This window comes from Carya illinoinensis, chromosome 16 (genome assembly GCF_018687715.1).
Source record: "Carya illinoinensis cultivar Pawnee chromosome 16, C.illinoinensisPawnee_v1, whole genome shotgun sequence".
NCBI classification, from domain to species: Eukaryota; Viridiplantae; Streptophyta; class Magnoliopsida; order Fagales; family Juglandaceae; genus Carya; species Carya illinoinensis.
Genome location: NC_056767.1, coordinates 28,376,757 through 28,387,577, shown reverse-complemented (window position 1 = coordinate 28,387,577; position 10,821 = coordinate 28,376,757). Strand labels below are relative to the sequence as shown.

At 37.0% G+C, this 10,821-nt stretch overlaps 1 long non-coding RNA gene across 5 annotated transcripts; it reads left to right on the top strand.

Annotated features, from left to right (window-relative positions):
• Positions 1–1,334: 1,334 nt before the first annotated feature.
• Positions 1,335–10,199, top strand: LOC122298375. 5 transcript variants are annotated; one of them, XR_006239400.1, is made up of 8 exons: positions 1,335–5,829; positions 5,939–7,326; positions 7,404–7,679; positions 7,792–7,927; positions 8,220–8,276; positions 8,393–8,957; positions 9,335–9,430; positions 9,557–10,199. It is a non-coding gene; the product is annotated as an uncharacterized LOC122298375 (long non-coding RNA). The 5 variants fall into 5 exon arrangements; XR_006239402.1 differs by having other exon boundaries at positions 1,335–7,326; positions 7,413–7,679; XR_006239403.1 differs by having other exon boundaries at positions 1,335–7,326; positions 7,792–7,921.
• The last annotated feature ends 622 nt before the right edge of the window (positions 10,200–10,821 follow it).

Here is a 10,821-nt window from a genome sequence, read left to right as displayed (position 1 = left end):
GTCAAATTCATACTTATATATGTATATTTACTAGATAATAACAATACTCTATGGGGGAAACTATACAACTAAGCCCCATCCATTATATTGAGAAAGTCATTAAATTCTTTAATGACTTTAGATAATTCTTTAAATACTATAGTAAATTTAGATTCATACCCCACAAAAGTTAATAACAAATGATATATATATATATATATAATCCAGAGAGAGAGAGAGAGAGAGAGAGAGAGAGTGAACTTGTCTTATGCAAAAGGGGCAATGACAACCTACATTGCCCAACATTAGCTTGACAAAGCTTACATAATTTTGCTCATCCCCTGGATTAGGGTAGTCTTAGAGAGAACATCCATCCAGCAAAACCAAACTGCAAGAATACCTGGTTTAGGCATGGTTTGCTGTTTTCATATACATGCTATGTGCTTAGATAGTCATGATCCCTTAGGATCGATCGAGGGCTGGCTACCACTACATATTTTTGGATATGATAGATTTTTAGTTGGCAGCTGCTCGAGTGTGTACAATGGCTGCAATTGTGCTGGTTATTCACTAGAAGGCTGTCAATGCTATAAAAATTATTTATTTCATCGAACAGACAAGGGACTCCACAATTGATTTAGAACTCAATTATTACTCACCACCATGCTTCTTCAAATCAGTTTATCAAAGCTTTGAATCCTAGCTTGCTAACTAATACTAATGCAGTGATAGGGCGATTCATTTTGTACATGGTCACTTGCTTTGCTGGTTCAGATGTTGCTTTGGGATCCATTTCATAAAGCTGGTTTAATCTCAATGTTTCAGTTTTTCATTGAGTTGTGTTAAATTAATACTTTCCACAAACCCCCCATGCATTTATTACTTATTATTATTTCTCTTTGTTCTTTTTATTAAAAACTGTTTTATTTTTCTCAAGCATTGCAAATTTATCATATTCTTTTCTTTAAATAATGCACAGATTTTTGAATCTCCAAAAATCTAGCTATACCATCACCTCTCTTTCTCCCTTATCCTTGAAAATATATTGAAGGTGACACGACTTCCATGAGATTGGCTGGTGGTGTATTTTTGGGTGCATTTCCTTAATTCATTTCTTAGTTATACTTTGATGTTCCTGCCAAATGATTATTACTTTCATGTAGGGTTAGTGATATGAGTTTATATACTAGTGCTCCATTTTATGATATATTTGATATACATCTTTGTGGGCTTGTTCTAGTAGTGAGTATGTATAATCCTACTATTTACATGAGACGTAATGCAGCATGAAGAATGGTCCACCTATTGAGGGCTATAGGCTCGTTATGAAATATACTCGTGCTGTTAAAATGTATATAGAATATTTAAACATGTGAGGGTTGTCATGGATGGGTGCAGTAACTAACAATAATAAATATCCGACTCTATGTGTTAGAATAATCATTTAAAAAAACATGCACAAAGCCACTTTTTTATCTAGAATACTGTAAGTCATTTCATCATAACATAGCATGTTTTTTATGATGTAGATTCACTTGTAATAGCATGCCAATAAGGGATACAAAAAAGAGTATAGGTGTTGTGTTTCTCAAAAAGGAAAAACATTACCAAATGTCTAAAAACTGGAAGTGTATGACAGTAGTAAGCTATCTGTAAGCATGATTTTCACTCTCTAAAACCAGGTTGGTCCTCCACTTTGATAAAAATTAATGCTTTTTGTTGTTTGAGTGGGATTCGATAGAATAACTTTAATAATTTAGACAGCCATACTGGCTTTCAAGATCAAGGTTTGAAGAATGTGTTAATTTTTCACCAAATTTTTGGTACTAATTTATATAAATATCTCACAAAATCCCACAAACCTGAGATGCACCATCTCTACCACAAATCTCAGCTTGTGGACTAAATATATTTGTCCATTAGACTAACTGGACCCTTCTCAGTCATTTTTTCAGTTTCCCCTTTCTCTGTTCTTAAAGAAGATGAAGGCAAATCCATGTTTTCTGAAACAGTTTTTCCTTGAACAAACAGACAAGTCTGTGATGCCTCCATTTGATCACCCAATATTTGTAGATTAATGAGTTTATACGAGTTAGGCCATTCTATGAGATTCTTGCCTTTTAATATGGGAAGGTTAATTTTCAAAAGCTGATTGCCAGAGCATTTAATAATTCTATTGAGTCAGAGTCAATTCACTTCGACATTATGACTGTGCTTCTTCTCAATTACTACTACTTATTTAGATGCCTATTTACTGATCTTCATCTTCATATTCATGACCTGGTTCAACCTTTGAATTTGGAGGCATAAATGCTGAGTGATTATTGTTATATTCTGTTGCTTGCTTTCAAGTCAAAAATTTATTTGGCTGTTTGAGTGTAACAGAAATATATTGTATTTCAATAGAGGTTATTGCCTACATATCGCTCTGCATTGTATTTGTATGTACATTTTTTGTTGTACATACACAAGGGGACCACAAGTGACTGAGTTTGTGTCATAGTTTTTAATTTTTCTGATGAGTGTTTGTTTTAATTTTGGTTTTATTACAATATGAACGGAGTATACCCATTTTAGCCATTAAATATGGCCATGCATATGTAAATAGGAAGAATTTTGTATGCGGAAGTTTCTGTGTAAGGTCTTGAAGAGGGTTTTTTCAATTGTACTGGATGTGCTAAAAAACATTTTAGCCCGAGAAACCAACACTGTGACATTTTATTTGATTTTCATGTAAGTTTCCAATTGCAACCATGGCCAACAATTCACATTCTAGCCGAGCATGTGATATGAATACGGACTATCTATTGTTGTAGGCTTTTGTTGTCGACTTTATATTCCATCTACCTCTTTTAGACTTGATTTACCTTTCAATCTTTTAAAATTGAAAGGTACACTTGGGAGATTTCTCTTAACCAATTTTGTGGTTGAATGTATTTCAGAACCTCCTCCTGATAGTACTTCATAGTTTAAACATAACAGAAAAATAATAACCCGTCCATACTTATATGTATTTATTGAGTGTGTGTGTGTGTGATTGTTTGGCTGAACTATTTATAGTAATGAATTATAACACGATGTTTGAATATGAAACATATATTATATAATGCTGAGAATTTATAATAGACATCAAGCCATATCAATCCCCCGACATCAAGAGACATTTAACTACATTCCAACATCGGTGAGTGCTATTTTCCCCCAAATCTTATCGTGCTCCACATGCTAGTTACTTCTTTGCCTTGCCTTATGATAATTATAACTTCAATATCAAAACCACTCATTCATTATTCTTTTTATTAGATGGACAAAAGCTGGATGACTTTGGGTGATAGACTTCTATCACCTGCTTACGCTGAAGGGGTTAACAATTTACTTACAATGGCACAAAACCATGCCATGGGAAGTGATTGCATTCAGTATCCCTGTCGTATATGCTGAAATAATCTCTTATTGCCTATACTTGAGGTGGAGTCTCACTTGTTCATAAAAGAGATAGATCCAAATTACACCCACTGGATATTTCATGGGGAGGAGGAAATACTCCCCACCATTGACGATGATGGCAATCCCGTGGTTGAAAGTGGAGATGTGTACATTGATAACATGGACCGTATGTTAGATGACATACAGGCAGCCACATTCGGAGATGCTCCTCAAGACAACACTACATCACCAACTCACTCAGCAATACGACAGGCCTCCCCAAACTCAACTTTTGACCAACTATTAGAGGATGCCCGATGTCCTCTTTTCGAGGGCTACACAAATTTCTCAAAGATCTCTTTCGTTGTGAAGTTGTTACACATTAAAACATTTGGTGGGTGGTCAATCAAGTCTTTTGATATGCTCCTAAGCCTTTTGCGGTTAGCCTTTCCTGATGCTGAATTGCTACAATCATATAAAGAGACAATGACATTGGAGCAAGGTTTGGGTTTCACGTACCACAAAATACATGCATGCCCTAATGATTGCATCTTATTCTGAAACAAAAATTCTAATCTTAATGAGTGTCCTATCTGTAAGGCGTTGTGATGGATGCCAAATACACACTGTCACGAGTGATCCCTCAAAAAGCGCTTCTGTATTTTCCTTTGAAGCCAAGATTGCAGCGTCTCTTTGTGTCAAGCAAGATAGCGGGTGACATGAGATGGCATAAAGAGCAGCGGGTCACCGATGAGACTAGTATGAGACATCCTACTGATTCTGAGTCTTGGAAGACATTTGATCAAGCTCATAGTTGGTTTGCAAGAGATGCTCGCAATGTGAGGCTCGGTTTGGCAAGCGATGGGTTCAATCCCTTTAACAATCTGGCTAAACCTTATAGCATTTGGCCAGTGATTCTTGTCCCGTATAACTTACCGCTGTGGTTATGCATGAAAGATTTGTTTTTCATGACATCCCTCATTATCCTTGGCCCAAAATCACCAAGAATAACATTGATATTTATTTGCAACCGTTAATTGATGAGTTACTTGAACTTTAGGAACATGGGGTACCTACATATGATGCATCCACTAAGGAAATATTCATGTTACATTCTGCCTTGTTGTGGACAATCAATGACTTTCCTGTCTATGAAAATCTGTCTGGGTGGTCAACAAAAGAGAAATTGGCATGTCTGTCTTGCAATGCAAGTATAGATTCCAATTGGTTGAAGTATGGTAGAAAACATTGTTATATGGGACATCGACATCTCTATCCAGCTATCACATTTGGCGAACGAGAAAATGATTATTCAACGGTAAAGAAGATCTTCGCATGCCACTAACATTGGTTGAAGGAGCGGATCTTTTAACTTAGTTACAAATGCTTGGAGATATTCAATTTGGAAAATTTTGTAGGAAGAGAAAACACACTGCAAAAGAGTTGAACTAGACAAAGAAAAGCATCTTCTTCAAACTACTTTATTGGTCAACAATGCGGCTTAGATATAATTTAGATGTTATGCATATTGAGAAGAATATTTTCGAAAACATATTGGGCACTTTAATAAACATTCCCGGTAAGACAAAAGATAACACTAATTCACAGCATGATCTAGAGATCTTGGGCTTTAGAAAGGAATTACATTTGAAACGTAAAGGTGAACGAACTAGAATGCCATATGCATCATACACATTACATGGAGATGAAAGGAATAAATTTTGTGAGTGGCTTGCTGAGGTTAAATTTCCAGATGGGTTTGCTGCTAATATCACACACTGTGTATATGTACGTGATTCCAAGATCTTTGGGCTCAAAAGCCATGACCATCATGTTTTCTTGCAAACATTACTTCCTATTGCTGTTGGGGGGGGGTTCTTAAGGAGGGATAGCTTTGACTGAACTTAGTAGTTTCTTCAAAGAGTTGTGCGCCTGAACACTAGATGTGAATCGCCTATCAAAGCTTCAGCTTGATATCGTCACCATTCTATGTAAACTGGAGATGATTTTCCCTCAATCTTTTTTCGATGTTATGGTCCACCTAGCTGTTCATTTATCCCGTGAGGCTATTCTTGGAGGTCCAGTTCAATATCGGTAGATGTACCCGTTTGAGAGGTATCTTGGTAAGTTTAAGCGGTATGTTAAGAACAAAGCGCGTCCAAAAGGTTCAATAGCGGAAGCCTGGGTTCACATTGAGTGTTTGCCATTTTGCTCGATGTATCTCTAAGATGTTGAGACGAAGTTTAATCGACCGGACCGTAACATTGATGGTGTAGAAGAGGAGACTCTAGATGGGTTGAAAATTTTCAACCAGAAACTTCGTCCCTTGGGTATAGCTAATAGTGTGCAATTAGACGATAAACTCCATACAACAGCCATTTGGTACGTGCTTAACAACTGCATTGAGATTGGACCCTATTTGGAGTAAGCAATCATTACTTTCTTCGTGCTTTCTCGAAACAACCTACTACCTTACCATTTAATTGACGTCACTGACTAATTTTGTTTCTCCCATTGTGTTCTATAAATGCAGTGAACACTACTACAAATGCAAGGTGTCAAACTCAAATTCTATTGATTGCACGCAATAAACTGAGTTTCCAAATTGGTTCAAGCAACATGTAAGTTAGCTTGTTAGTTATCTACTTAGAATATACCCGACCCGCATATGACAATGTATAGTGAAACTATAAGTTCACGATTTGCCCCGATATTCATATAGGTGGTGGACCAGCGTAACAACAATCCACTTGATGTGTCCCCAAATTTGTATGCGTTAGCTTGCGGTCCTGATCGTTGGGTTGCAACATATGCTGCCTGTATTATAAATGGTAAACGGTTCCATACGAAGCCTCGTGAACTTCACCGGCGTTCACAAAATTCCAGGGTGTTGGTAACTGGTGACCAAGATACTAATAATGTAGATTTTTATAGTGTTATAAAAGATGTTGTGGAATTACACTACATGGGAGGTAGTAGAGTGTACTTGTTCAGTTGTGATTGGTTTGATGTTGGTGATAAAAAATGAGGGGTACGAGTAGATGATCATTTAACTAGTGTTAATATGAATAGGACTTGGTATAAGGATGAACCATATGTGCTGACATGCCAGGCTTCCCAGTGTTTTTACATTAGGGATATAAGGGCGAAAGGGAACTGGTTTTTTGTGCAGAAATATAATAATAGGAATGTGTATGACATTCCACCAGTGCACAGGGTTTTAGACGGTAATGATGGCGAATCAAGTGACGATGATGCCTATCAAGAGATTGAGTCATCATATGATTAACCACTTTTGCATTGTGATGCATGTCCAGTGTCAACTCCACTTAGTAGGACTGATATAGAACCTACCCATATTGATGCACGAGACCACATGGAGTCGGGTGGTGCACGCAGAAATTCACCAGATTTTATTGATGATGGCATGGTTCCATCTGGTTCTGGAGATACTTATGGTGATTGGGAGTATTCAGATAATGAGAACCCATCCACTGAGGAAGAGTCTGACTCAAAATAGGCAACTGCCAACATAATTCGGTAAGGGTGAATTCTCATAATCAAAACATATGAATATCTATATTATAAACGCTAACATTTGAATAATCGGCTGCCAATTTGTTAGAAGCATGAACTTGCATTTGACTTGATTATTATTTAAACCATACCAGCATTTATAAACCACATATTTGGGTACTGCATATTCAGCCATACTCGACAAGTCTTATTAATTTAATGCATTATCTTATTAGAAGGTGAGCTTATATTTGTATTACATGTCTCTTGAGGTACATTGATGACAGACATTATTAATCCATCTCTGGTTGGGTTCGAAAGAAGAACAAGTTTGATGTCGTGTTCTTAAAAAATCCATTGCAATCGTATCTCAAAATTAGTCGTTCACGAGGAGCATGGGCCCAGGTAGATATTCTGACATGCTTTGGCAACTAGACTTTTTGTTAGATATGATCCTAACACAAATGAAATGTGGAATGTAGGTGACCCAGTGGGAGCCAATGGTCAAGGTCGGCCCAGAGGCCGAGGATTCTGTGGTAGAAGACTTGTGCCTTATTCATGCCAAGCTCGCCGGCCACGCAGTGTTCGGATTAGTTCATACCATAGTCCAGGAGATGTGGACGAGGCTAGCTCTGATGACTCTACCCAACTCCCAAGTCATCCATGGGAGCCACCATGTGCGACCACACCACTGGAGCCCGAGCCTAACAGAGTCACCTCACCCAGTATAAGGTTGGAGCTTGATAGAGATCAAATCGGTAGAGTTCAGACCATTTTCATATTATTGACAATTACATAATTCAGAATGTATAATAGGTTTGATAGTTCGGTCAGACCCTGATAATTTTTCATTATTATTATGCCATACAGTAGTGGATGCCCCCACGGAGCCACACAGAGTGACCTCACTCGACATTCCACCAAAGCTTGTTGGAGATGGTGTTGGCATGAGGACAGTTACAACGATGTTGAGAGTATTAGCAAGGAAAAAAATTTGCTGGTAAAGGTATTTTTGCGAAATTTTTTTTATTGCTACTTTGAGCAAAAAATACGCGATAATACGGCGAACATGCAAGGAATTTAAAATCGCTGAAAATGAGTATATGCAGCATTTTAGATAGTTTTTTGCAACGATTTTAAGCGCTGTAAATAACTTGATTTCTTGTAGTATACATCTATGGAATAATTTTCATATTCAAAATATACATATCATGGTGTTACAATATATTTGTAAATGCTAAAAGATTCTGACCATACATTATTGTTATTATGTCATACATGTGTGGATGCCGCCATAGAGCCTAACAGAGTGACCTCACCCAATATAGAGCTAGAGTCTGCTGGAGTTCAAATCGGTATAGTTCACATCTGCGGGAGTTATTAATACAAAATGAGTTAATATGATGGTGTTACAATAAATTTTTAAATTCCATTAGACCTCTAACAAGACATTGTTAATTATGTCATACAGGTGAGGACACCCCCACAAAGCCTGTACAAAACTAGGCACAAAGGAGATGTGGACGTGGGCCAGCCAAGTGCACTGAATTTGAAAAATTGCAGAAGTATGGAAATGTGCTATTGAAGATAAATAATGGAGAAACCGCACCATGATGTTCAAACGCCAACATGTTTACAACACGAGTTACGTGGATAGTTAAACATCACTGTGACATGAGTTATACAAGATGGAGTGATGTACCCCAAGCACATAAGGATGCGTTAATCGATCGTGTTCAGGTAAGACTTTTCACTTTCATGTTGGTGGGTTGAAAGTGGTTGTAGTAAATATTGATGACATCACATACATTTGATTATATATGTAGGGTGATTTTGAACTTAATTGGGAATTGAAGAACCATCGATTGACAGTAACGAAACAGTTTCGGTAGAGATTTAATGCATTCCACCATGAATTGCATAACATATATTTATCCTATGGCAGCCACGATGAAGCATTAACTAGTGGGACTAAATGAGTCAGCCCCCTTGTTTGGGTTAAGCTATGTACAAGATGGGGTAGCGAGGCCTTCAAGGTATGCAATATTTTGTGGTCAATACAAAGTAACATTCTGGTGGTTAATAAGTCATGGCCTGATTGGATGAATGGTAACTTTTTTCGATGTTTTTCTTAAGTCATGGCCTACTAAAAATCGGAAGAATATGAAGAGGTTGGTTATTAACCACACAACAGGTAGCAAATCTTTTGTGCGGATTCTTGAAGAAATGGTATAAGGTTTAGGCATTATTTTGCCCAATATAGCTTATACTTCACATTTTCATTTTCATAACATAGCATTTATTGGTTAGTCTAATAAATACTAGAATTAAGCTACCAATCCCAGTGGAAGACTTTTATGTTGTGCCAGATTCCTGACTATGTGTTATATATACACATTCCACACACATGTAGAGGGCTGAATCGGCGAATTTGGTAGACTTCTTCAAGGAAACCCACTGGTCCAAGAAGAATTCAAAATTTGTAACACCTACCACCGAAGACAAATATGTGAGTATATTCCAGCAAAACAAATATTTGCTAACCGCAATGCTAGTTCTACTTATCTAATTGAAAAAAAAAAGAGCATTACCCCTCCATTTTTGTAGTTAATCGATTCATAATGTCGTATTTCAGAAAGATATGGTTGGAAAGCTAGATAGTCTAGTACCAGAGCAACGAACTGATGAAGCAGCAGCGGGTGTCTTCAGAGAGGTACTTGGTCATAGACCACGTTATGCAAGAGGATTAGGAGAGATGGTAATCCCAGAGTTTACGAGACAACGCTCATTGGCACGAGAGAAAGAGTACATAGCTTTGATTGAAAAATATAAGAAAGAGGCTGAATCTTCTAAGAGTGAGATGGAGGCAATGAAGGCAAACATGCAGAAGCTGTTGGAGAGACAAGAGGAAACAGACTGCCTATTGAGGGCTTTCTTCACTGCTAACCCGTCCCTTAGTGAGTCTCTTCGAGAGACTCAATGAGCGGGTTTTTGTGAGAAGATATGAAAAGGTTTTTTGTGGCTTTTTGGGTGCATATTTTGTCGTTCCAATGGTGGATAGACAATATATATATCCGATGGAAGGTTAGATGTATATGTTTTGTAGGAGCACGCTGGGTTGGGCAAAGCTTAATTTTTGGGCTCTTTGAGATATCCTTAATTATATATGATAGTTTAGGCAACCTACATGGGATGATATTAAGCTATGTGGTAATATCAAACAGGTAAATATCTAAGCCACCACTATCTTATTACTTATAACATATTTTCTTGGCATGCTTACGGACTTTACTATTTGTTGTATTCTCATCCTACTAATGGTAAACTTATAGACTTGAGAACTTGTTGTACAAGATAACTAATACCATGTATGTACGTGGTATGAATGGGATGGGTCACCTTACGCAACTGGTTGGGATACTTTCTAAGGATGCTTGTTTATATAAACTATCAGAGTATGGGACTGTGTGATGTGTATGTGTATGTCTCATTTGCAGAAATTCCTTAAGTGACTGAACGAACAGGTGATGTCATCATTCCCCATATTTTCTTGATGAGAAGCAAGCATGAAAGACGTGAACTTGTGAAAAAATTTATTTAATAGGAAGTAAGTTATCATTATAGGGTGATTATTATGGTGTGGAAAGGATATCATATATATTTGATATATATCATATACAAGAATATGAAACAACTCATATTTCACCAAAAACGAATATTCTGGGCTAGTAAAATTATTTACTGATACCTGTCCCCATCTTAGACTGCGCATCATGCTCACTTTGATTTCAATATCTTATGAATAAATTTGTGATTAAAATTAATGGGGCTTATTGATTTTTTGTTAAAACCACATGCATAAATTCTGGTAATGTTTTTTTTAACTTTTGCTTATAAGAC